The following is a 26,849-nucleotide window of genomic DNA, read 5'->3' on the forward strand; positions in this document are numbered from 1 at the left end:
AACTCTGAAAATTTTGACCAATTAATGGCTGGTGGACACCTATGGAGACGCACATGCTGACATACACAGCAAGGAATATGTATGTGTGGGATGAGCAGTGTATCTGGTTCCTATAACATCCTATTTTGCATTAATTGCTCTCACCCTCAAATCCAATGATGGCGCTTTGGTATATAGGATATTAGTTTTATTGAAATTATCATGAACATTGATCCAGGAAGACTGCTCTTCCTTATTTTCTTTGAATAAAGTTGTCCAATGTGAATCTCATTGAATCACTGCTGACATAACAAATTTAGACTATTTGAATAAATGTTGCACACTACTGTACGCTTTCTAATTATATGAAACAATTGGATGGGTACATTTTTAACATTTTTGTTTTGTAAATTAATAACATAGAAATCTTTTTTATTGGTTACACTAAAAACCATTTGTCATCTTTCAGAGCCTTGCACTGCATGATGTTCCTATGGGCCCTTTATTCGCTGTAATAATACAGTTTGTTATAATGTGCTTTTTGCCTCCCTTTCCATCAAGCTTTCTCTTCTTTTCTAAAGCTTTCTCTTTCCCTATCCCCTTTATAATTGTTGTATAAAAAAAAGCTAAATAAAATCACTTTAAAAACAAACAAACATTTGTCAATAGTGTTTTTCATACGAGGTATATGGGCTTGTGATATTTTATTCCTCCAGGTATTAATTCAGATATTGCCTCAGATCACAATTTGGGTATACGTTTTAAGGACAGTTAACTTTATCATGTCGTCAAACTTAATTTCTCTTCCTCATACCACCTGCAATCAGATGGCCAGACTGATAGGGCAATTCAAGATTCAGAACAGGTTATTCAGATGTACATTCCAAATCAAAGACTCTCATCGACCATGGGCGTATAACGACTTAGTGCACTATTATTACAGAGTCTCCACTTTCACAAGGTCAAGGGTGTAATAACAATAACAAATTAAGAGAGATTTTGATAAAGAGTAATAATTAAGTAATAATTAACAAACTCCAGAAGTCGCTTAATACCATAAAGACCATCTAATAATAAAATTTTTCTTATAATGGAATTATAATTAAATGAACGCTAAATCACAAAAATTTAATTTTCAGTTATGAACCATGAAGATAAAATACTTAATTCAGCATGAACATTACATACTAGTTATCGCATTCTCAAGTCCCAAGTTCTCACTCCATTACAGACATCTACAACTTCCCTCACATATTTAGAACAAGGTTGCTGTGACAACACTGGTCTTGCCCATGTGTATGACTCAATCAATCTGTCACGGTAGACAGGGCCATCTTTTCCATTGGGCACGATGGGCAGCTGCCATGGGGCCCCACGGGCAAGGGGGCCCCATAGGCATGGCTCTTAATGAGAATAAATAATCCTGCAAAAGAAAAAAACCTGCAAAAAAAACCTACAAGCGTCACTGAGCAAGTACATCTATCTATCTCTATCTCTCTATATATCTATATCTGTATCTGTATACATCTATATATCTATATTTAGGGTCCCCGGTGCACTGCTTTGCCCGGGGGCCCATAATGTTGTTAAGATGGCCCTGACTGTAGAGGCTTTCCAGCTGTCCTAACAGGCTGTGGTGGGACCCCCTTCATATGCATGGGCTATACTAGTGTGGGTGTCACGAAAACCTGTAGAAATTTAGTGGATCCCTTGTAACTGCCAGGTGATATTGCTCATTCAGGGGCGCGGAGTCTAACAGGTAGGTGGTGTTCGCCAGGGACCCCTGCAAGGGGGTATGGACTTAGCTGCCCCTATCCCACAGGTCCCGGTCCCCTGGATGAGTGCTGGGTGGAGTGGCAGGTGGAGCCAGACACGGAGGAAGAATGACAGCAGCTCAGAGAAGTAGAACTATTGCTGGCCCAATGATAGTAACACAGAGCGGCAGCAGGAGGGTCCCCAGGACCACAGCAGTACAACAGAGGCAATCGAGATGTAGAACTGAAGCTGAACCGGTGAGCGTAACTCAGAGCAACAGCAGGAGAGTCACTGGTACAGCGGCAGTTCAATAGAGGCAATAGAGGAGTAGAACTATAGATGATCCTAAGATGGTAACTCAGAGCAACAGCAGGTGAGTCACTGTTACAGCAGCAGTTCAATAGAGACAAAAGGGGTATAGAACTATAGCTGATCCGATGATGGTAACTCAGAGCAACAGCAGGTGAGTCAGTGGTACAGCGGCAGTTCAATAGAGACAATAGAGGTGTAGAACTACAGCTGATCCGAAGATGGTAACTCAGCAACAGCAGGTGAGTCACTGGTATAGCAGCAGTTCAATAGAGGTAACAGAGGTGTAGAACTATAGCTGATCCAATGATGGTAACTCAGAGCAACAGCAGGTCAGTCACTGGTACAGCGGCAGTTTAATAGAGGCAATAGAGGTGTAGAACTATAGCTGATCCGATGATGGTAACTCAGAGCAACAGCATTTGAGTCACTGGTGCAGCGGCAGTTCAATAAAGGTAATGGAGGTGTAGAACTGTTGCTGATCCGATGATGGTAACTCAGAGCGGCAGTAGGAGGAATCGTGAGAGGTAATGTCCACACAGGAGTACCAGTAGGAGAGTCAGACTGAAGGGAGCCAGGTCCTTACAGAGAGTGCATGAACTCGAAGAACAGGCATCAGACAGGAGGAAGTGGGATGTTTAAATAGTGTTCCAAAATGCCAGGACCAATGGGAACAGGTTGAACGTCATAAGAGATGGGAGTTGGCTTGCACATGCGCAGAGCAAGAGGCCAGATGGTGGATGTTATCCAAGGGTGTCATCAGGATACCGCAATCACCGCTTACATGAGGAAGGTAACGACGCCGGTGTCCGTTACCACCATCCTAAGATGATGATAATAGAACAGGTATTGTGGCCTTGATACTTGTCAAATAAGTTTCCCCATGCAAGCATTTGGAACTCCCCCCCTTAGAAATCCTGCATCTACCCCTATCAGTAACTGCTTATTTAGGTATAGGAGAACCTCCCTCCTATGATGACATCCTGCTTCTAAGCAGTGAAAGGAAAAATTGTGGACATATTTACTTAAGTATAAACACTCAAGTTATTTTATGTATATTATTCAGCTTAGCGAAACACAGTCCATATATTCATGTTAAATAGTGGCTTTAGTTACTCTTTATGCAGCTATGATCAGTGCAAAGTCCGAGACCTCATCCATTTTATAAAAAATACGCAGTTCCATAGTGCGGGTCGAGGACCAATTTATCCTTAAACCAAATTTCTCAGAAGATAATAATCCTTCGTCTGATTCTCTAGATGTTTCAGGATGTAAACTTACGTTTTGGAAGCAATACTTCCACGAAATAAAACAATATAAAGCCAATGTTGATGAATTTTTTGTCAGTAGACTTTTGAAGAAGTATTAGTATCCTTCAATTTTACATAGGGCAATATATAAATAGGTTGTTAGATGGAGACAGGTAAAATAATATGTGCTCCATTGAAAAATATTTAAATGACATTCAAGGGCTGGAAATAATTAATTTAAGGGGTTGTTCCCTGGTGGTTACCGCGTAGTAAGATTTTGAAGTGACTTTTGGCCATGCACATGCATGTTATAAGCACCAGCAACCATGCACAAGTAGGTGTATACCCATCTTATAGGGGCAGTTCCAAAAATCAGAATGTGAGTGTAGTCTTATGTATATGGCATGCACACACATAGATGCATGGGCACAAAAAAAAGTGCAGCACAGTTGGATATTTTGTAGTTAATACATCAATGTTAAAGTACCAGAATAATAAGAGACCATAAAATGACATTTGTCAGACAATGCTCTATAGCAGATGACTTAACACTTGAGAAAGTACATTGTGCATTATCAAATGCAAGAATGTATAATGAAGGTCCCTAGCAACAATTACCAGTTGAGTTGGTAAAATCAGTGTCAATTAAATTTCCTACATGCAGCTCCTGAATTCAAGAAGGCTTTATCAGGAAAAAAGGAATGAAATAGTTTCAGGAAGACATAGCTGGTGCTTTGGTCCTACACACCCTCTCCAAGCCATCAGAGGGGACATGGCCTTGACATGGAATGGTGTTTGAGCATTCAACTCCATCACCCATCTGTTTAGCTCAAATACTCCACTCATCTCAGGGCTAGGTGTTCAAAGCTTCCTCTTCATGATGCATTGCTTTGCCAGTAGCATGAAGTGGGACATACCTCCGGACTGCAGCATGATATATATAATCATATAAACAGAAGCTGACATCCACCTACTCTGCCAATTTGCTCTACAAGATAAGAGAGAGGAAGGGAGGGAAGTTGAGGGGAGGGGAGGGGATGGGAAGGCTGGACAAAATGTTTCTACACAATTAAACAAGCCCCCTACTAACCCATTGTCAGCCAACTAGGCCTCCAAGTGGTAGCGCCTGCCATGCAAACAAGGGTATATGTTGAGTGTTATGACTGGGGATTTGTCTGTGCCCAGACTGGGTTGTGTCTCTGGAGCTGTACTCGTGGCTATGTGAAAAAATCTGGGTGGTCTGATAATGTTCCTTCCCATGAGAGGAAAAGAACAGGTTCAGGTGGTGGTTGCTGAGTTCAAGAGGCTACTGAATATGAATGACACTGGAGACTGGCAAAAAGTAAGGAATAGCAATACAGGGATCAGATTAAGCAGAGGAGACCAGGCTGTAACCCGAGTGTTGGACTGGACTGAAACAAGAGTGCTGGACCGGACTGAAACTGGACTGGAACCAGAGTGCTGGAACCGGAATGGAACGGGGCGGGTATATTGGAACCAGAATGCTGGAACTGGAATGCAGGCTGCCCTTTCTGAGCAGGAATAAATGAGAAGACTGCAGATTGCTAGGAACTAGGTTGGCATCTGGAGAATTCCATCACCCATCAATGTTCCACTGGCAACAGGTAAGGACTCCGGGAAGTCCTATTATACTAATTGCTGTTACTAGATTAGAGACTGCAGTCAGCTGAGCTGAAGCAGCGCTCTAACTGACTGAGATGGATTAGGTGGCTAGATCCAAGATGGCAGTGCCCATGTTTTTGGAGGGATCTCTAAAGTGGAGACAGACTGGGCAACATCCTGCAGAGAGAACACCAGAGCCTGCAGACCACAGGGACAGCTTAGAAAGTCAGCAACAGGGTAAGTAACTGGACCTGAGAGCCTGGTGCGTGCATTTGAAGTGTGCTTTACCCTGTGAGAACTGTTTCTTTCAATCTTTTTTTCTTTTGAAACTCAATGCAGGATTTTTTTGCAGGGTACTTATTCCAGATTTCACTACTGAAGCCAAATATGGAGTTAAACAGGGTTTTGGGACAGTTAAGGACTGGATTATGATTTTTTTATTTTTTACAAAGCCCCAGATTTTTGGATCCTTTTGCAGCAAAGTTACCACCACTTTTGAAAGTTGGCTATAAATCTGAAATGCACCACTCTCTGTTATTGACCCTAGCAGCAATTTTGGATCAGACATATGCCCTGATACAGAAATTGATGATGTGTTTTCAAAAACCATACATGCAGGGTTGGGCAGCAAGTGCGGACATAGGTACTTTTAGACAAGACTGGAACTCTTTGACAATGATGCACAAGGCAAATGATTTCTTAAGTCATGTGTGTCTCTATGGCACTATATAAATAGTCAACTCAATGAGGTACAGAGAACCTACAAACTTCCTTCCAATACTAGACCACCTGCTGTGGAAGTGCAACATGCAAGAGTGTTCATCCAGCTGATACTGCTACTGCCTTATGAAACTATGACAGAACACAGGACCTGACAGTACCTCTCCTTCTTAGAAAAATACATAAGCCACTTATTGATTTTTGAAAGGAAACTTCAGCCTTAAAGTGAAATAGAAAAAAGGTAAAGAAATGTCATGTAAACTTTAGGTAGACCTTGGAAAATTCCAGTGTACAGTAGTTGGGTATTGGCATGGACCGGTGGGTCCCTCTGTGGCTTAGAAGTCATGTCGATTAGCAGTGCCCCTTGGTGTTTGAGGAGTGACTAGTGGGTGTTCCTTTGGTTTAGCAGTGGCATGGACCTTGGTATCAGGGCAGCATGGACTTTTAGTCACAAGCCCAGTCTTCAGCCAATAAGGTAAGAGCAAAATGATCCACAGACAAATAAACCCAGGTGATTGCCACAAATCAAAAATTCAGGATTTCTTTGGACAAACCTTCAATGTCTCATATTGTCCACTTTTCTAAGTTACTTGAACTCCGTCTTTGTATCATGCAGGAGAAGCATAGTGTGCAATTACATATATTGTGTCATTCTGATAATAGCGATGACCCCTGGAAGAAAATAGGTGATAAAGTACTATTAGAATAACTTTACTTAGGCTGTAACATTCACTACATCAATCAGGGCCTCTCACAGACATACTACAATTATGTTGTTGGGAGTGAAAACAAAAAAGTTTTATCATTTGTTGAAGAAATATTTTGACAAGATGAATCTGAAGATTTTATAAATACTGCCACTAGTACTAAAAAATATTTACATTGATGGCATTGGTGTTTAATGTTATTTGTAGTTCTACAAATATTCCATTCAATTTTTAGGAATTAAAAATATGTGATAATATTTTGGATAGTTTGTTTATTTTAAAACATGTAAAGTACAGAAATACATACACAAGTAGAAAATAGCATTTTCTCAGATCATTTCCTCTGCAGTAGAAAAGAAACTCACAAACCATTCATTTATCTATAATTTGGTTTCAAAATAAGCAGATGGTCATTTGTTTTCATTGTGGATGATAAAAATTGCAGGATTTGTTTTGCAGAAAATATATAAAAATAATTTTAATTAAAGTAAATGGTGCTTTGCAAAAAAAAGTTTCATTTTTTACTTGACTTTGAAATATTGTATATTGTAAATTGAAAATAATTTTTTTAGGTTATATCAAGATGAACTTATTTTTTTCTCTTTTTAAAAATGCCATAGGTGGTTTTTCCCTCACATTGCAGCCAGTATGTTATTTGTTTTTAGAATTTCAATGAATCGAATAGTCAGACATATTAGGAGCACATATGAAGATACACTAAAAAAGTATTCTGTCTAGACCAGTGGTTCCCAAACTTTTGCAGTTCGCGGCACCCTTAGAGTCTCCAAATTTTCAAGGCACCCCTCCAAAATAATTACTGAGCAGTCCTGTTTTAGAAGTAGTTGGGTCAAAAAGTTGTAATAAGTATTTAGGTCACGACAGAAATACTTATTTAGTTGTATGCAAAAATGCCCCTCTGCAACCAGGCACACTGCCCCCTCTGCATCCAGGCACACTGCCCCCTCTGCATCCAGGCACACTGCCCCCTCTGTAACCAGGCACACTGCCCCTTTTGCAACCAGGCACACTGCCCTCTCTCACGTTGCCCCCTCTGCCCTCTGTCACGCTGGCCCCCTCCTCTGCTCTCTGTCACGCTGTCCGCTCCTCTGCCTTCTCTCACGCTGTCCCCCTCCTCTGCCCTCTCTCACGCTGTCCTCCTCATCTGCTCTCTCTCACGCTGTCCCCCTCCTGACACGCTGTCCCCCTCCTCTGTCACGCTGTCCTCCTCCTCTGCTTTCTGTCCCCCTCCTCTGCCCTCTGTCGTCCTCCTCTGCCCTCCTCCTCTGCTCTCTGTCCCCCTCCTCTGCTCTCTGTCCCCCTCCTCTGCCCTCTGTCCCCCTCCTCTGCCCTCTGTCCCCCTCCTCTGCCCTCTGTCCCCCTCCTCTGCCCTCTGTCCTCCTCCTCTTCCATCTGTCCCCCTCCTCTGCTTTCTGTCCCCCTCCTCTGCCCTCTGTCCTCCTCCTCTGCCTTCATCCTCTGCTCTCTGTCCCCCTCCTCTGCTCTCTGTCCCCCTCCTCTGCCCTCTGTCCCCCTCCTCTGCCCTCTATCCCCCTCCTCTCTGTCCTCCTCCTCTGCCATCTGTCCCCCTCCTCTTCCATCTGTCCTCCTCCTCTGCCATCTGTCCCCCTCCTCTGCCCTCTTTCCTCCTCCTCTGCTCTCTGTCCCCCTCTTCTGCCATCTGTCCTCCTTCTCTGCCATCTGTCCCCCTCCTCTGCCCTCTGTCCTCCTCCTCTGCCCTCTGTCCTCCTCCTCTGCCCTCTGTCCCCCTCCTCTGCCATCTGTCCTCCTCTGCTCTCTGTCCTCCTCCTCTGCTATCTGTCCTCCTCCTCTGCTCTCTGTCCCCCTCCTCTGCCCTCTGTCCCCCTCCTCTGCCCTCTATCACGCTGGCCCCCTCTTCTGCTCTCCATCACGCTGTCCCCTCCTCTGCCCACTCTCAAGCTGTCCCCCTCCTCTGCCCTCTTTCACGCTGTCCCACTCCTCTGTCGTCTCTCACGCTGCCCCCTCCTCTGTCACGCTGTCCCCCTCCTCTGTCATGCTGTCCTCCTCTGCCCTCTGTCCCCCTCCTCTGCCCTCTGTCCCCCTCCTCTGCCATCTGTCCCCCTCCTCTGCCCTCTGTCCCCCTCCTCTGCCCGCTGTTCCCCTCCTCTGTCCCCCTCCTCTTCCATCTGTCCTCCTCCTCTGCCATCTGTTCCCTTCCTCTGCCCTCTGTCCCCCTCCTCTGCCATCTGTTCTCCTCCTCTGCCATCTGTCCCCCTCCTCTGCCCTCTGTCCTCCTCCTCTGCCCTCTGTCCCACTCCTCTGTCCCCCCTCCTCTGCCCTCTGTCCCCCTCCTCTGCTCTCTGTCCTCCTCCTCTGCCATCTGTCCCCCTCCTCTTCCATCTGTCCTCCTCCTCTGCCATCTGTCCCCCTCCTCTGCTCTCTGTCCCCCTCCTCTGCCATCTGTCCTCCTCCTCTGCCATCTGTTCCCCTCCTCTGCCCTCTGTCCTCCTCCTATGCTCTCTGTCCCCTTCCTCTGCCATCTATCCCCCTCCTCTGCCATCTGTCCTCCTCCTCTGCCCTCTGTCCTTCTCCTCTGCTCTCTGTCCCCCTCCTCTCCCATCTGCCCTCCTCCTCTGCCATCTGTCCTCCTCCTCTGCTCTCTGTCCCCCTCCTCTGCCATCTGTCCTCCTCCTCTGCTCTTTGTCCCCCTCCTCTGCCATCTGTCCTCCTCCTCTGCTCTCTGTCCCCCTCCTCTGCCATCTATCCCCCTCCTCTGCCATCTGTCCTCCTCCTCTGCTCTCTGTCCCCCTCCTCTGCCATCTATCCCCCTCCTCTGCCATCTATCCCCCTCCTCTGCCATCTGTCCTCCTCCTCTGCCCTCTGTCCTTCTCCTCTGCTTTCTGTCCCCCTCCTCTCCCATCTGTCCTCCTCCTCTGCCATCTGTCTCCCTCCTCTGCCATCTGTCCTCCTCCTCTGCTCTCTGTCCCCCTCCTCTGCCATCTGTCCTCCTCCTCTGCTCTCTGTCCCCCTCCTCTGCCATCTGTCCCCCTCCTCTGCCCTCTGTCCCCCTCCGCTGCCATCTGTCCTCCTCCTCTGCCATCTGTCCTCCTCCTCTGCCATCTGTCCCCCTCCTCTGCCATCTGTCCCCCTCCTATGACATCTGTCCCCCTCCTCTGCCATCTGTCCCCCTCCTCTGCCATCTGTCCCCCTCCTCTGCCATCTGTCTCCCTCCTATGCCATCTGTCCTCCTCCTCTGCTCTCTGTCCCCCTCCTCTGCCACGATCCCTCTCACTCTGCCCCGCTGCAGGCGCCAGCCATATAAAAAAGAAAGAAAACAGAAACTTACCAATCCGCGCAGCGCCGGGACCCAGCAGCCTCCTCTCTCCTGCAGCTGTCACTGAATGACGTCAGTGACAGCTGCGGAAGAGAGAGGAGGCTGCTGGGTCCCGGCGCCGCGCGGATTGGTAAGTTTCTGTTTACTTTCTTTTTTTTGGGGCTGGCCCGCGGCAACCCAGTGACAGCGCTGCGGCACCCCTGGGAGCCGCGGTGCACACTTTGGGAACCGCCGGTCTAGACACACTCTAGCAGAAACATTCATCTTTTAGTCAACAACCATTTAATTTGCCAGAGTGACTGCATCCAAATACTTTTGTGTGTATATTTCTCTGATAAATTATTATTACTGTTTTAATATATAGGAAAATACAATGCATGTTTTTTTAATAAAAAACAATTAAATAAAAAAAAAACATGTTTATTAAACAAATTGCATTTATATGGTATATATAAGTCAGCATATTTTAAGATGGTAATAACTGCATATAATAATGCGCTCAGGTGACCATGTAGACAGGCATATTTTAATAATATAGATGTATCATGGTTTATTAAGTTACATATAACCCATGTACATCAGCTACATTGTGAAATATCATAATTGTATTAACTTCCATCATCATATTTCAAAATTAGTTTAAAAAATAGCTGAAACAACATATACGATATTGTGCTAACTATGCACTAATGGTAGAAAATTAGATAAACAAAAGTAAGATCATGTTAAAAAAATTCTGTCTCCCTAATTGCTTGCTATAAAAATAGGATAGTGATATTTAGAGCTGATCAGGCCTGTGTTTAGAGTAAGGCACAGTAGACCTATGACTACACATGATACACTTCTCTTTCTTCCTTCTTACAATACCAAGCAAAAGTCATACCCACAACTGCTAATATAATCTTGCTGCAATCTAAATGGAAATATCAATTAAGTAATGCAGTCACACTAATTAAGAATTATCAGCTAGAGTAGAGAATGTATAATCAACCAACCAGAAGTGGCTAGCTAGTGCTTCTGATCATCATTATAATTGCATCCAGCCCTCCAGCAACCACAAAGGGTTATACCTCTTAACCGTGTGCATTTAAGCTGCAATCAAGTGAACATACCCTTATCATATTTAGGCTACACTTTGCCACCCTTTTCCTCCCACGTCCTGCCTCTCCAAGCATAAGGATCCATAAGTGTATAATGTAACAAAATCTGCATTGGTGATTATGTGTACGCATTATTGGTGTACATATCATCATCATCATCATCATTTATTTATATAGCGCCAACATATTCCGTAGCGCTTTACAATTGGGGACAGACAATAAACTAATCAACAAACTAGGTAAAACAGACAAAGAGGTGAGAAGGCCCTGCTCGCAAGCTTACAATCTATTGGACAATGGGAGTTGACACATGAGGTTAAGTCTACATTTTGCATTTTGGCCCAGCCAAGCTGCAAAGGTAAAAATGACTTATAGGCTAAATGATGCTGTCACACAACAATGTTGGTCAGGGGTAGTTGTCTTGTGTGAAATTGTGTAACAGGCGGTAATAGGCTAAGGTCGTGAGGTTAAGAGGGTGGTTGAGGAATATTATAAGCTTGTTTGAAGAGGTAGGTTTTCAGAGAACGCTTGAAAGTTTGTAGACCAGAGGAGAGTCTTATTGTGCGAGGGAGAGCATTCCATAGAGTGGGTGCAGCCCGAAAAAAGTCCTGTAACCGGGAATGGGAGAATGTAATGAGGGTGCATGAGAGACGCAGATCTTGTGTAGAATGGAGTTGCCAAGTTGGGAGATATTTTGAGACAAGAGAGGAGATGTATGTTGGTGCAGCTTTGTTGATGGCCTTGTAGGTTAGTAAAAGTATTTTATATTGGATTCGGTAGAAAACAGGCAGCCAGTGTAGAGACATACAGAGTGATTCAACAGAGGAATAACGATTTGCAAGGAAAATCAGTCTTGTCGCAGCATGCAAAATAGATTGTAGGGGTTTGAGTCTGTTTTTGGGAAGACCAGTAAGGAGGGAGTTGCAATAGTCAATGCGGGAGATGATAAGTGCATGAATTAAGGTTTTTGCAGTGTCTGTGCGAATTCTGGAAATGATCTTTAGATTTATGTAGCATGATTTAGATATAGAGTCAATGTGGGGAACATAGGATAGGTGCGAGTCAAGGATTACACCTAGGCAGCGAGCTTGTGGGGTGGGATTTATGGTCATGTTATCAACAGAGATAGAAATGTCAGGTATGCTCTTGTTGGTGGGTGGGAATATTATTAACTCTGTTTTAGAAAGTTTAAGTTTAAGTTGGCGAGAGGACATCCAAGATGAAATGGCAGAAAGACAGTCAGTTACACGGGACAACACAGATGTCGAGATATCAGGAGAGGATAGATAGATTTGGGTATCATCCGCATAGAGATGATACTGAAAGCCAAAGAAACTTATTAGATTTCCAAGAGAAGCTGTATAGATAGAGAACAGCAGAGGACCTAGCACTGAGCCTTGCGGTACTCCAACTGATAGAGGAAGTGGAGCAGAGGTTGCTCCAGAGAAATTAACAGTGAAAGAGCGATTAGAAAGGTAGGATGAGAACCAGGATAGAACAGTGTCTTGAAGACCTAGGGATTGCAGCGTTTGTATGAGAAGAGAGTAGTCAACTGTGTCAAATGCAGCCGAGAGATGCAGGAGAATTAGGAGAGAGTAATGGCGTTTAGTTTTAGCAGTGATCAGATCATTTACAACCTTAGTCAACGCAGTCTCTGTGGAGTGTTGAGAACGAAAGCCAGACTGAAGAGGATCCAACAGGTTGTTTGCGGAAAGAAAGCGTGTGAGGTGAGTGTAGGCAAGTCTGTCTAGAAGCTTGGAGGGGCAAGGGAGCTGAGAAATGGGACGGTAATTTGAGAGAGAGTTTGGGTCAGAAATTTTGTTTTTTTAGAATAGGAGTAATCACTGCGTGCTTGTATAGTGATGGAAAGATGCCAGTAGAGAGTGAGAGATTACAGATTTGAGTTAGAGGTGAAATGAGCACAGGAGACAGGGATCTAGCAATTTGCGAGGGGAATAGGATCAAGAGGACAGGAGGTAGAATAGGAGGATAAGGAAATTTCCTCTTCATTTGTGGGGTCAAATGAAGAGAGGGTGCCAGAGGGTAGTGAGAGGAATTGAGCTTATTGCTTGTCGAGGAAGAGGATACCATTTCTAGTCTGATCTTGTCAATTTTGTCCTTGAAGTAGGAAGCAAGATCCTGAGCACTGATAGTAGATGGAGGGTTCGGGGTGGGAGGATTGAGAAGAGATTTAAATGTATTGAAAAGGCGTTTGGGGTTAGAAGCATGAGCATGGATAAGAGATTGGAAGTATGTTTGTTTTGCAGTGTCCAGAGCATTTCGATAGGATTGGTAGACAGAAGTATATGTGAAGAAGTCATTAGAGGTGTGAGATTTACGCCAGTGACGTTCTGCTTTATGGGACAGTTTTTGAAGATTTCGTGTTGCTTTAGTGTGCCACGGTTAACATCGAAGTCGACGTGCAGTATGTAGTGTCGCTGGAGCCACTTGATCAATGGCTGTTGCTAAGGTTTGGTGAAAATGAGGTACTGCCATCTCAGAGGATGAGAATTTAGAGATAGGGGAGAGAAGGTGTTGGAGAGAGGTGGAAAATTGTTGAAGATTAATAGAATTAAGATTTCTGCGGGTATGAGGAGGCTTGGTAGAGTTAGACAGTAGAGAGGTTAGAGCAGTGGAGGTGAGTGTGTAGCTGATAAGGTGATGATCCGAGAGGGGGAAGGGTGTGTTAAGAAAATTAGAAAGTGAGCATAGAGAAAACAAGATCAAGGCAGTGGCCATCCTTATGAGTAGATGATTCAATAATACACCTTGTATTTTACACAAAAAACACATACATCCAACTCCGCATGAGTCGCTTTGTACATAAATGGGAAATATTGGACACAGAAAGCATAATAGAGGATACAGCAGGGAGGGTGCAGACCAATCGAACGCATATAAACTTATATATCAATCTAAGCTGAGACAAATACTTGTTTTAAAAGGGAGAGCTGGGAGAATAATAAAGGTATGGTAGGAAGTGGTAAAGGGGGGAAGGAAAAGGGACTATAGGTAAGCAGAAATGGTAATTACCCTGTCAACAGTATAACCTAAGAGACAATATTATAAGCTAACTTGGAGTTTCAGACTGTAGACCAAATCTTTCATACCTTGAGAACCTGGGGAGTTATGAATGATTTTGTTGCTAATTGAGTATAGTGATGGAGAATTTGGGTTCTTCCAGAAGGCATCAATCTGACATTTTGTGGTGTTCAAGATATGCCAATTGAGGTTCTGTATATGCTTGGGAGTACATGCAAACACGGAAGAAGAAGAAGGAGAGAGAGTCTCTGGATGGGAGATTTTGGTAATCATACTAATAAAGTAACATATGTCTCTCTAAAGTGTTTTTATTTTGGAACAGTACCACAAAATAAGTGCACTCCCGTCCACATTGTCTCCACATAGACATCATAGAAGTGCAATCTCTTAGGTACCAGGTGCCATCTCTAAAAAACCTTGAGAGCATTTTCTCTGATAAGAACATATAGGGAACACTTTAAGATATTAGTTCATATTATCGCCCATTCCTTGGGGTCCAGGAACTCCGCCATGCCCTGCTCAAATTTAGTGGGGATCTTTGGGTTCTAAACTGGGAGTTATTAGCAAGTGGTTAATAGATGAGATCAGTCCTCTAGCAAATGACCTACACATACAAAATGATTCTACAGGGCAGCACTGCGTAGGCATCCTTCCATGTAGAATGCCTATAGGGCATCTTAGAGATGTCTGAGTTGTAGAGATGGATAAAAAAAAAACAGCATGCAGGATGTGAATTGGTTCTCTGTGAAAGTTGGAACGAAATGCAATAGTAGATATTAGAGAGGAATTTCACAATCCAGTGCAAAACATTTTACGTTCTAAGCCTGGGGAAAGCTTGTTTTTTTCATAAGACTAAGATAAAGATGCAAGGATTCTACATACATTTCGGAGGCCAATTTGAATTCCATAAATACCCTTGCTAGGTCTTATCCTAGCAGCAAATGGCTCCATCTAAATGGCAATTATCAGGGGGGGGGGGGGCAAGAGACCATTGTTCAATTGTGTCTCTGAAATTTTGGGAAGGAATACCCATACATCACTACTGAGGCAGAAGGGATAGGGCTGCAAGTCCTCTTAAGGAATGTTATGGCTTATTCTCATGGAAGACAGCGTTTGCTGTATGAATGGCCAAGCTACATGTCCCATATAACTAATTCTATGGTTCTCCTGATGTTGTCCACCGTCAGACCATAATGAATACCATCTGGTCAGGGTGAACCAGAGAGATTGATCCATCCAAGTCTGTTTGCTACAATTTTGCCAAATAATTTTAAATCTACATTAAGCAGAGAGAGGGGAAGACAACTAATACTGATTGTGGCCAGGTCAAATTTTGAACCCTGAGGAATATATTTGAAGAGCCCAGCTAAAATTAGGGAAAGTGAATCAAGGAGTTTTTTTTTTATAATAGTGCACCATGAAGCCACCTGGCTATGGGGCAGCAGAGTCTTTAAGTTCCATTTTTCCATTTTCACTTTTCCTCAATAGACATATTTTTATTGAGTCTTCACTCTAATGTTGATAACTGAGTAACTCAGACAGTGTTTTATATTGCATCTGTTTTGGTAAACCTCAGTGTCTGGGGAGTTAAGTTGTATAGTGTAGTATACAACTTACAAAGAGGTTTACAATTATTTTTTTTTTGGGGGGGGCAAAGGGGAGTTGATTGTTAGTGCCTCTAAGTGAGTTGATCTGTTTTGTCTTCCCTGTTGTAAAACTTCTGCTGAAGCCATTGCAGTGTATTTGCTGGTTTAGTTGATGTACTTGACTGGACTGGGCTTTTTTTGGGGGGGGGCATTTATTTATTTATTCATTATTCATAATTACACAGATATGCCTTTACTGTACTTGGCCTGCATATGCAGCTCTTTATATATGCACAAAACATCATCTGTACTAAAAAGTTATTATACAATATAATTTACAAATGGTTGACAGTCATATAATATGCGAATATAATATTTGCATTTTTGTAACCATTTATCTATTTTTCTCATTCTATTGTTTTGTAGGGAGTGACAATACCATTGACCATAATTTATTCACTTATTTTAATTTTCAATATTTCACTTTTTTATGATTTTATAAAAATACGATAAAAGTTAATTTTTAATTTGTGCTTACTGTTTTTTATATTCACTATGCAGGATGAAAATTTGAATGAGAAATTTAGTTCCTCAATATAGTGTTTGTACTTATCCAGTTTATGTATTTTCATTCTTTGATTTAAACAGACATACACTCAGATAAAGTAGGAGTGCCTCTCAGAAATAGTATCTTTTATCCTCTTTTTAACATTTCACATGCATGCTCCTTCCCTTCTCCATTTCACCTCTCAAGTAGTAAAAAGGAACAACTGTTAGGGGCATATTTAACAACTGACGGTATTGCACTATCGTGCACTTACCGTGTAATTAGGTAATGGAAGTCTCAAATTGATATTTATGAAAGCTCCATCGGACTGTTCAATCTCGAAAACCAGTAATTTTCTCTGCACTTCGTTTTTGCTAGCAGTCACCATACAACAGTATGGTGACTGCTCGGGGCCGGCATTTAACAAGTTCCGAAAAAATAAATTTTTTTCCGAAACTTGTAATGTAAATGTACAGCTGAAGCTGGCGTACTTCATCAGAACTGTTACAGATTCTTTTCTTCCTCGTTATGTCCAGCTCTGCTACGGAGAGAAGAGCTGGACAGCGCATGTGCAGGGAGTGATCTTGTGAGCCCTCCCTGTCATCTGATCTCATTTCAGACTACAGATGCAGAAACACTAGTCTCGTGTCTGTGCACAGCCTGGAGGTCTCTAGACTGCACATGCGCAGTTGCATCTACAAATGAAAAAAAAAAGAGGAGGAGGAGATCGGAATACAGCGCGTCCGAAGAGGGGGGTGAGTATGATTTTTTTTTTCACAGAAACAGCAGATTATCGGGACTGCTGTTTCTGTACTCCGGTTTTGATAAATTTGAGAAATGAATCAATACTTATCCGTCCGATAAGGATTGATAACCATTTCTCTATTTCAACGATAAATGATAAATGTGCCCCTTAGATACTAACGCTGCATACTGAAATTTGCCTATGCTATTGCATATGGGCATTCGCAGGTCAAATTAGCGTATTGTACACAAATCAAAAAGTCTGGGATAAGTGAAAAAAGGTAAAGCTGGCAATCTTGGTTTTGGATCAGGACCAGGCCTGAGATCATTGAGGGATGTGTTGTTTGTTTGTTTTTTTACACCATTGGGGGTAAGAAATTGCTAGTAAGCTGGACCTTGAAGTGACGTTTGCATCTTTTAACCATTTTATTTAACACTAAACTGTGAGAATGCAAAATGAAAAAAAAAAATCATCTCATATGGTTTAAACTATTAAAGTATCATTATTGAGGAAGGGAGGTACTCTGTGACATAGATCTGGTCTTTGGTGGTCTTTGGTGTTTTAAGGACTAATTCACTAAAATGTATTTTTGGGTCCATTAAAATAATATAACATATAAAGTTATATTTACATTTGGTGTGACTCACTATCTGACGTCAACCTCAGCTGGCAGTGCCCTAACGCAATAGTCCAGCACTGCAATTGTTTCTCCGATAAAGGTGGATCTGTTTCACACAGGCTCAGTGGGTGGCAATACTACTTCCCTGCATTTCCTATTTGTATGAATGGTAAATTCTACCACTGCCTGTTTGAATCAGCGAAGCTGTAGCAGGAGAAAGGATTACAGAGCTCGATAATTGGAGCCTTTTGGGGCCCTTTCAATTTTACATAATGCCGTCATATGCACTATATTGATATTTACTTTATTGCAAACCATTTCATAGGAATGGTTTTCTATCCGTAATGCTATGTATCCTCTACATACAGGGAAAATAATACAATGTAGTCTAATTCATTGAAGGAAAGGAGTGACTGGTGGGAAAAGCAGTGGCTATATGCATGTTCTGTATAAGTGGTGTGGCTATGGTGGTAGGCAGTACTTAGGGTTCCATACATAATATTCCTAGAGGTTCCAGTGATGTTAATCCAATCCTGCCTGTTATTGTTTAAAAATGTGTTTGTTTTTCTTAAATAATTCACAAAGGATGCTTTCTCCTTACATTTTTAAAGCTTTGTGTTTACTGACCTCCCAATAAAGTAATTACAGTAATAAATGACACTAAATAAGCACATAAGCTGTCTTTGATTCAGTTATGTGAAAATCATTGCCACTCCTACATACTATTCCGGAGGCCTGCAACACATGTTAAGGAATAAGTGGTTTCTATGACTATCCCTGCTCTAAAGACACATCTGTTTTCCATAAGTTACTGCAGCATGAAATTCAATTAGTCTTTTAACACAAGAGGGAGGTAAAGCCAAAAGTACAGTGAATCAGCTTTACATCATAAATACATAAGGAAGTGATTGTTTCCTCTATACATCTGCTTTCCCCTGTTCATTTGTAGATCTCACTGACCAGGTAACATTGAATGATCAGTTCAATATTGAATAGGAGTACATCCTGTCTATTAGTTTGGGCTGAGGCCACATAAGGATGGAAAAAGTCCAAGCCAACATTTTCATTAAACTTATTCCTTTCACGGAATGCTGGGTATTGGTTTATACTCTAAGGGATTGATTAACATACAAAAGCTAATTCCATTGCCAATAAAATGGTCTGCAACAATTTTGACGTTTGTGGCTTAATGCCAACTATTCAGTTTGATGGAAAATACCATGAAATGTATTTTTTTTCCCACATAAATGCAAACTAGCAAATGTGTTTTAACCCCATAAGGTAATATATTGTTTTAAATATTGCACTCCTAGTTTGCTTACATGATAAAATATCAGAGCTAGTATTTCTGAACGTAGGAATTCTGGGGTTGTTTCATCAAAGAACGCAAAGCAAATGTAATGTGTGTTTTTTTTAAAGAAAAATGTGTGTAAATCAGGTATGCGCACGTCCTCATTCAACAAGGAGCGGTTCTAAAGAAACATTCCTTGATGGATACAGTCACTTACATGACATAAATACTGGCACACATAGCAGTGCATTATTATTTGCCCCTCTGGCTAATTAACTGCCTGACTTATGTTTGAATATGATATGTATTTTTATTGCCGATTGTCAGTGGAACGCACAGTGCTATTCCTTCCTGCCTTACGTTCATGTTTTATTATCATAGTTATTGTCATAATTTTATACTAACACTGCCTATTAACATTGTAAGATGCTGTATGTATGATGTCTGTGTGATATTGCCTGATATGAAAAAAGCATATGTGATGATAGTGGGAGAATGGCTGTGCTGCCATTTACTGTGTGATGATAATGGGAGAATGGAATAATAGCTGTGCTGCTATATACTGTATGAGGAAATGATTATCACCCAGACAAACTGTATAGCTCTAATAGTGGATAATTTGCTATAGTTTTTATCCCTGGTCACAGACTTCATTTTAATTGAAAATGTGTTGTAGTTAATGCACAGTCCAAAGAGACAAATGTATTTCATATATTCAGTTATGTTGAATATGTCCCTAAATGAATATGTTCATTATGGTGCAAATGTACCTTAGTACACATTTTCCTAACAAAAATGAAACATGCACATACATTTTTTTTTAAACAAACAACTTTTTATAAACTTTTTTTGATAATAATTATTTAAAATTAAAGGTAATAATGACTATAATATTTCTCTAACATGTTAAGATTTTTTACATGTTTTACAATTGTTAATCAAAACATGGGAGGTATTTGAACTTGGGCATCTGGGATGGCAACTTGGGCGGCTGGGGAGAGATTAAGTGGTGTTCATTCTTCGTTAGCTGGGAAAAAATGTTACAATCGCACTCTTATGACATTTTTAAAACATATCTTGGGTCTATGGATGTACTTTGTTCACACATTTTGCAAGCTCAACAGACTTCAGAAGTGACACATTAAGTGAAACTCTATGCAAATATACATGTTATGCTGAACACAGTGAACACAGTAGGTGCTAGAGGACTACTACTATTTGGAGGCACATGCAGAATTTTATTTGGTGGAGAATTACTTGGCAGCAAACACTTATTAGACCTATGTTGCCAGACACCTGTTAAATGGCAAACTTTGCCTAGGCCTAGGGAAAGTCACATTTAGGAAAGATAGGCTTTCTGAGCACTACACTTTTATGCTGCAAAACAAAATAATTAATATTAGACTAGATTATAACATCTGCACAGGCCTGAGATTGACTACCAGCTTCCTGCCTCCTACTGGCTCTCCTACAGAAGGCCCTCCTCCACGAACTCTTCCATTTTTTTTTGAAAGTGGAGAAAGGGCTTGGTCGGAGACTGGGGAAAGGGACACCCTTCTACTGCGTCTCCTCCTGGGCATCCTCCCATTTACCTTCCTAGGCCTCCTCATCCACCTGTAGATGTTCCCAGCGTAAGCGGCAGCGTTGGTCTAGGCATTCTGAAGAAATATGACATATTAGTTTATTTATAAAGATTATCTCTGTCTCACACATACCTAGAGACATCCAGATAATGTTTGTTGCAGTGTGAAATATTCAAAACCATCTTTGGCCAAATAAACACACCTCTGCACCAATTTCATGTGGAGACCTGGGAGGTTTAAATTAATCACAGAATGATTCAGAAATATCACTATTACATAACAGGTCTTGTACTTTGTCCAGTGAAGGTTATTACAAAACATATTGCTTTGAAATGGGCCAGATATAACAGTAACTCGCAGTTTGGCACAGGAGAGGGCAGCAACCTACATGTTTGCAAGTGAATGAGACTTTTCAACATTCTTTTCACAAATGGGTTCTCAAGCCACATGTAGACTTAGGCACATCAGTCCCGATCCCTGCTATACAATATTTAAATTGCTGACTTTTATCTGTCAATTAATCTCATTAATCATTCGTATCCAGGCAATTAGGAATGTGAAACAACTCCTAGCTTTTCTCACACAGTCAATTACAGGGGAATGCACCTGCTTACCCTATAAGAGCTGAAGAGGCTACATTTTGTGATTTAGAACTTCTGAGTTGAAAGCTTCTAAATAACTATTTATGATATATCAGACATCTCTGGGTTTACAGTCTGTCTTCTATTGTGCTATATTCGTCAGCACAAGGCCATATGTGAGACACTCTAGATGTCCTTTAATGCTTTTTACTAATGACTGCCTTGTTCCCCTTTTTAGAATACTCCACTTTCTCCTTCTCACATCTCACTCACCTCGCTTGAATTACAATCTGCCCTCCATTGTGTTATATTGGTGAGTGCAAGGTTCTCTGTACAGTGCTGCGGAATTAGTGGAGCTATATAAATGATGATGATAATGATGATGATGATGTCCTATCCTTGCTGAACATTGTCTCATGGATTGTGGAAGGTCTTAATCATCCAATCAAATGTAAAAAAGTTTTAATCCATATTAAGAGTACACCCACACATTATGTTTCTCCAAGAGACTGGGATGACTCAGAATAAGGGACACTGTGAGATTCTTGGATAAGGGACTGCATCTCTGCTCCATAAGTTAAGAATAAAAAGGGGACTGCTTGTCTGCTTAACAAATCATTCCTTTACACTATTCACTAGATCCTGAGGATAGATATGTTATAATAGATGTTTTCATTGCTGCCACGAGATGTGTGCTTCTAACCATGCTACTCCTTCTTTCTTGCTATGTTACAGAAGATTGTTAGCTGGGGTGGACAAAACATACTTGTTGGAGGAGACTGTCGGCAATCCGTCCATAGAAAGATCAGAGGTTAGTACCCCCCCACATTAACAAACACAATGGCACTTCTTTTTTCACCACAATTTTTGCTTTAGTTGTACCCTGGAACCTCCTAAATCCTGTACAATGGGATTATTCTTTTTATTTCCACCCACACAGCACACACTCTCGTATTGTACCTTCTTACTCTCCCGGCACCTGTTTCCCAAAGTCAAAAAAATGCCTTAATTAAGGACATTATCTCAGACCATGGCCCAATAAATTGACTATAAAACTTGACACAACTAGACATTTCACTCACAGCAGGAGATTTGCAAATCAGAACGGTTCCTACAACACCTCAAACACTCCTGGAATAATTTCGTAACTGACAACCTGGAACATGTAGATAATACCAGTTTATTTTGGGACACCCCAAAAGCTGTGTTATGGGGACATATAATTTCCTACATACAACGACAGAATAGGGAATTCATAGGCAAACTTCTGGAACATAGTTCCGTGTTAACCACAGCTTACAGACGTTACAAACAACATAGCACAATCCAAATAAAACTGCATATCTTAAAGCCAAACAAATATTTGATACTTTTTTTATGGAAAAGACCCAAAAGCAATATCACTTTCAAAAGAAATAAATTTGAAGGTTACTGGCAAAATTGGTCAAGGGCCCCAAACTCAAAACATGGGTCTCACTTATAGAAACTACTAAGATTGATGCACTTTCTGACTCTGAGGGCATATGTGACACATTCAGACAATACTATCAAAAATTGGACACTGCAGAGCCTTTTAATAAGGACGAAGGCATTCGCTAAATGCAGGAAACAGTTCTTCTCAAAATCTCACCAGAGGAGCGACTAGCTTTGGATGAGCTGATCCCAGAGCAAGAAATCAGCAATACTATTAAACAGCTACCTAGTGGTAAATTTCTAAATGGCTTTGGAGCAGAATATTGTAAGACTCTGAGGGAGGAACTTGTCCCCATATTGACAGCTCTCTATAACCATATTCTCTCCTCTGGTGAGTCTCCATATTGCTTCAATGAAGCCCAAATTATTGTCTTGACAAAACCTGACAGAGACCCTACATTGGTTAGCTCCTACAGACTAATCTCCCACCTTAACCAAGACTTTAAACTTCTCACCAAACTAATGGTGAACTGACTACAAAATATCCTGCCTCGTCTGATCTCTGCTGTGGGGTTTATCAAGCACAGGCAAGTACAGGCATTGAAGCCAATTTGGCCACCCACAAACGCAAATAAACAACTAATGTAATAGTCAATTTCAATGCTGAACAGGTGTCACGGTTCAAATACAAAGTGCAGCTCAGGAGCCAGGAATGAGGTGAAAACACACAAAGTTTATTGCTGGAATAACAATCTGATGGTGCAATACTGAATATACAGGAAAATGCAGGAATAAATACCGGGTAGATGGCTGATGTAGGAAAGTGGTAATATGGAGAGCTCCCAGATAGCAGGTAAGCAGTGATATGGAGAGATCCAGGCAGCATGAAACCACAAGCACAGCAGAGGGTAGGAAAAACAGGATGGGACAACAATAACCAGTAATGACTGCTGGGAGAGACAGGTTTAAGAAGGGACACACCCAGGTGCAAGAAATAATTACAGGGCAGGTTAACCCCTGATACAACCAAGTAAGGCACAATAGCAGCACCTCTGATGATCAGAGGTACTGCTGCAACATATAAAATGAACACAAATACTGCACAGTTCAAAACAAACAGAAGCTGCAGGATGCAAGCAGCATTCAAAAGGGAGATGTTGCAAAGCAGACCATGACAGTACCCCCCCCCCCCCCCTTAAAGGGCGGATTCCAGACACCCAATTACCAAAAATGTCTGAGTTCATCTCAATCATAGTCCAGAATTGGGGCCCCGGCAGAAAAGCCCTCGTCCATGGGCGGACAGGCATAGGAGACCATGTCAGAAGAGAACTGAGACCCAAAAGACCATTTTTTCTTCTTCTTCTTTGCTATCTTTTTATGAGTCTTATCAAGGACACAGGGTTGTTCAAATCGAATAGAACATGAAGGCAACTTCAAGGCTTGGACAACTGGAGACAAAGAAGATGGCAGAGAAGACATGCAGGAAGTACGGCTGACAAGTGTTGGAGCAAATTCTTTGAACACTGCTTCACAAAAAAGCTGTAAATTAGAAAGGATGGAATCTCTGGGATCAATAAAGAGGTCTGCCCATTCCAGAGCTTTTCCTGTAAGGTTGGAAAACAGGTAATATACTTGCTTCCAATTGTTATCTAGGAGGTCAGGTACTGATGGAAAATAGGATATAAAAAATTTAATCAGAGCATTAAATTGCTGTATGTCCCCATTGAAGGTAGGTGGTCGGAAATCTGGAACAGAGGATGAATTAGCACGAGAATTGGCCAGCTCGGGTTGAACATACGTCCCTGGGGACTCGGGCAGGACCTTTGGCAGAAGACAACCCGGACTGAGTGGATGACTTGTCAGGAGCTCGGATTGGGCAGAAGGCTTGGCAGCAGGCCCGGACTGGACGGCAGACTTGGCAGCAGGTCCGGACTGGACGGCAGACTTGCCAGCAGGCCCGGACTGGATGGCCCGGACTGGACGGCAGGCCCGGACTGGATGGCAGACATGGCAGCAGGCCCAGACTGGACGGCAGACTTGGCAGGGACAGCACTGTGAGAAGCCTCAGAGCAGACAGCGCTGTGTGAAGCCTCAGAGCAGACATCGCTGTGAAAAGACTCAGAGCAGACAGCGCTGTGAGAAGCCTCAGAGCAGACAGCGCTGTCAAAGCGCCAGAGCAGACAGCACCAAGTGGTAACTCGGCCTGAACTGCATAGAGTGCCAACTCGGGCTGAACTGCATAGAGTGGCAACTCGGGCTGAACCGCATGGACAGGCAACTCGGGCTGAACCGCATGGACAGGCAACTCAGGCTAACCCGCATGGACAGGCAACTCGGACTGAACCGCATGAACAGGCAGCTCGGGCTGAACCGCATGGACAGGCAACTCGGGCTGAACCGCATGGACAGGCAACTCGGGCTGAACCGCATGGACAGGCAACTCGGGCTGAATCCGCAACTCTGGAGTGGGCTGGATGAACAGGGCCCTCTCTGGAGAGGATTGTAAGAGCAGCATCCCCTTTGGAGCGGACTGTAGCTCAGGAAGGGAGACAGCGGCTGAAGATTCGGAACCGGAGACAGCGGCTGAAGACTCAGAACTGGAGACAGCGGCTGAAGACTCGGAACTGGAGACAGCGGCTGAAGACTCGGAACTGGAGACAGCAGCTGAAGACTCGGAACTGGAGACAGCAGCTGAAGACTCGGAACTGGAGACAGCGGCAGGAGACTCAGGACCGGACACAGTGGCAGGAGACTCAGGACCGGACACAGTGGCAGGAGACTCAGGACCGGAGGCAGATGATGGCACCTCAGAGCAAGAGGCAGGGGCTGGGACCTCGCAACAGGAGACAGAGGCTCGGACCTCGCAACAGGAGACAGAGGCTGGGACCTCGCAACAGGAGACAGAGGCTGGGACCTCGCAACAGGAGACAGAGGCTGGGACCTCGCAACAGGAGACAGAGGCTGGGACCTCCCAACAGGAGACAGAGGCTGCTGGCACCTCAGGACAGGCGGCTGGAGCCTCAGGACAGGTGGCAACTGGAGCTGGCAGCACAGGACAGGTGGCAACTGGAGCTGGCACCACAGGACAGGTGGCAACTGGAGCTGGCGGATTAGGCTCCATCCCAGGGAACAGATCAGGTTGTAATATAGCAACAGGAGGTGAAGTACAGACAAATCTAGGGTCTGGAGAGGAGCACACTGAAGGCTGCTGCATAGGATGTCGTAGTCTACGGATAAGACAGTCCTGTAAGAAGTGTGCATTGCTGGCACAGTAGAGACACAACTTGTTTGTTATTCTGCGTCATCGCTCCTCTTCAGTCTGATGGGGGCGTGGACCACCTGTGAGCTGGGAATTAGTTACCCCATAGTTCTTACTAAACAGAAAATATGTAGAAGCACAATTAAGAGGTGCTGTTTGCACAGGTTCAGCAGCAGTAAAGGTGGATTGAGACAGACCAGCAACTTCTGTATTAGGAGAGACATAATTAGACAGTCTCCTGAGAGGGTCCACAAGTAAAGCGGAAAATCTAGCAAGCTGAGAACGTAGCAAGATAATGTCCATCTGTAAAGTTTGTAGCAGTGGCAATTCCAAGATTGGTGAAATAGACATGTTGCAAAAAAACAAATGAAAAAAGAATTGCAGAAAATGGTCTCAGAATAAATATCTTCCACACGACTTCTACGCTGTTTTTTCTTTTGGCTGGTTATACTGTCACGTTTCAAATACAAAGTGCAGCTCAGGAGCCAGAAATGAGGTGAAAACACACAAAGTTTATTGCTGGAATAACAATCTGATGGTGTAATACTGAATATACAGGAAAATGCAGGAATAAATACCTGGTAGATGGCTGATGTAGGAAAGTGGTAATATGGAGAGCTCCCAGATAGCAGGTAAGCAGTGATATGGAGAGGTTCAGGCAGCATAAAACCACAAGCACAGCAGAGGGTAGGAACAACAGGATGGAACAACAATAACCAGCAATGACTGCTGGGAGAGACAGGTTTAAGAAGGGACACACCCAGGTGCAAGAAATAATTACAGGGCAGGTTAACCCCTGATACAACCAAGTAAGGCACAATAGCAGCACCTCTGGTGATCAGAGGTACTGCTGCAACATATAAAATGAACACAAATACTGCACAGTTCAAAACAAACAGGGGCTGCAGGATGCAAGCAGCATTCAAAAGGGAGATGTTGCAAAGCAGACCGTGACAACAGGCTTTTGATAAAATAGTTGGCCTCACCTGATTAGAGTGCAAAAATTCCAAAATTTTGGCCCCGTCTTTCAAAACCTAGTAAACACTATATACAAAGATCCTCTTCAATTTAACTTTGGACCCGTTATTACGCCACCTGTCCCAGATGACTGACTTCTAGGGCATTAAAATTGGTAACCGTCAGGTCAAATTAGTTGCCTTTGCAGATTATATACTCCACTTTATCTCGAATCCAAACGATCTGTCCCCCTTATAGTTGAGGTTATTGTCAGATTGTCTAGTTTCACGATAAACTTGGACCAATCTAAAGCTTTTGCAATATTTGGACAGGTGAAATCAGGGTGGCACTCCCCCTTCCCATTTCAGTGGGCCACTAAACATATCACATTTTTAGACATTGCCCTTCTGTCGTAACTCTCTCACCTTTATACCTACAATGTCAAACCTGTCCTCAGCAGTCATAAGGAG

The sequence above is a fragment of the Mixophyes fleayi genome, chromosome 1 (assembly GCF_038048845.1).
Source record: "Mixophyes fleayi isolate aMixFle1 chromosome 1, aMixFle1.hap1, whole genome shotgun sequence".
Lineage (NCBI taxonomy): Eukaryota > Metazoa > Chordata > Amphibia > Anura > Limnodynastidae > Mixophyes > Mixophyes fleayi.